The following is a 1,833-nucleotide window of genomic DNA, read 5'->3' on the forward strand; positions in this document are numbered from 1 at the left end:
TGTGAGTCGCAGGGCAGAATGAAGTTTAGCCCGGAGCAGCCCATCTGAGATAGAATATATTTTCAAACAAATTGAAAGCCAAATCAGTCCTGTACGCAATAATGTACGGACGTCGACTGCTGGACATGGGAGGCTTGGTATGTCCCCTGGCCGGCATTGCTCGTTATCACAAGCGCCAAATGTACTGGGAGCCGTCCTTGTCTTGCAGGACTCAGTATGTATTTGGTTTTCTCTAAGAAGATCAAAATCACAGCTGGTCAAATGCTCAGTGTCCATGTCAGCTTGGTCATGTTCCCGAGGACCGCCACTTGGTCACCACAGCGTGTTGGGTCTATATCGGCAGCGTCCCCGTCACTTCCGGCTGCAGGGCGACGATGTGTGACCATGCTTGGAAAGCCATAAGTAGGCATCACGTCATTCTTTGCTCAGGAACTCCTTGGTCAGAAGCTGGAACTTGAGTCTACGAGGTTGGCCCTATGATCAGGAGCGTCACTTCAGGGAATAGGTTCCTACGACGACGGTCACAATGTCCAATACGTCTTCAATATTGTAGCAGAGACATGGAATGGAGACACTCTATCGGGTTTATGTCCCAGGAGGTGCGGCTAGCCACACAGCCTTGGTGTTCAACATCTTTTTCTACCCGTCAAGCTGTCAAGCTGCCGTGATGGGAGTTTTGACAACAGATGAGACCGGAAGCTGTTGCTGTGACTGTGAGCTAGACACATGGCATTCAGCCTGTCCTAAATTCAAACTACTACCCCTAATTCGACATATTCCTGCTCCCGGCACATGATATACGGCTTCCACGCTAAGCTTGAGGGGGGCCGGAGCCGGCTCCGGCCATAGTGGGTCGCCGGGCACGATAGATTCATTATTGCCCGCTCCCGATCATCTCCCGTCAAACTAAACAAATGAAGACAGCTCATTGATGAGGAGACCGTACAAGAGAATCGCTGGCCAAAGAGTACATTGCCATCGGCTTCACACAAAAGCAGCTTGATCGCGTGACACGACAGACGTGCATGACACGCCAAGAGCTTGCTTCATTGCCGTGCGGTCCGGGCCAGGCCGGTAGGTCTTCCCATCGGAGCCTTCACGAGATTCATACGGAACACGGGTGGACATGAAATCCAAGAGCATCCCTGGAGGAAACCCCATATTCGCAGGTGATCACATACAATTCCCGATGAATAGCTCACGCTAAGGTTATACGGCACCTAAGATACCCAGTCCCCTGCCTCAAACACGGCGCAGCTGGAATCCTTCGGTGAACCCCCGCCGACCTTTTCCGACCCAACCAATGGCCCTGCGCCGTCGTCTCCTGTGTGACACGCATCCCGCAACCTATCAAGGCGCCCCCAGCTCCAGCCTTGTGATGTCACTCTGAGAGCTCTCTCCCCTCAGAAAGTGCAGGAAGGAAGCGAGCGTCGTACCTGCCCGACCTGACCTCACGCACTTTCCTCCCCATGCCATTGCCCGTCGCAAGCTGCTCGCTCAGCCTCGAGAGGCCTTCATCGTAATACCCACACGCAAGAGCCCCAAACCTGTGCCGAACGACAACCCTCCCCATCCGAACGCTTCCGAATTGGGGACCCTTGCCCAATTGGCCTGTCACCTGTTACCTGTAGCATTCTTGCGACGCGGACTTAAGGCAAGAGTCACCTTCTCCCGAAATCACGCACACGGACCTAGTGGCCGGAAAACCCGTGTCCCGCTGCCTTGTTCGTCTGTCGCAGCCCATACATCACTCGGAAGGCATTCGACCGCTAACTCGCTCTCAGACACCAAAGTCTGTCCCTCTCCCGTGAGAACAGCGCCATCTCGATAATC

Source organism: Verticillium alfalfae, genomic scaffold, assembly GCF_000150825.1.
Source record: "Verticillium alfalfae VaMs.102 supercont1.5 genomic scaffold, whole genome shotgun sequence".
Lineage (NCBI taxonomy): Eukaryota > Fungi > Ascomycota > Sordariomycetes > Glomerellales > Plectosphaerellaceae > Verticillium > Verticillium alfalfae.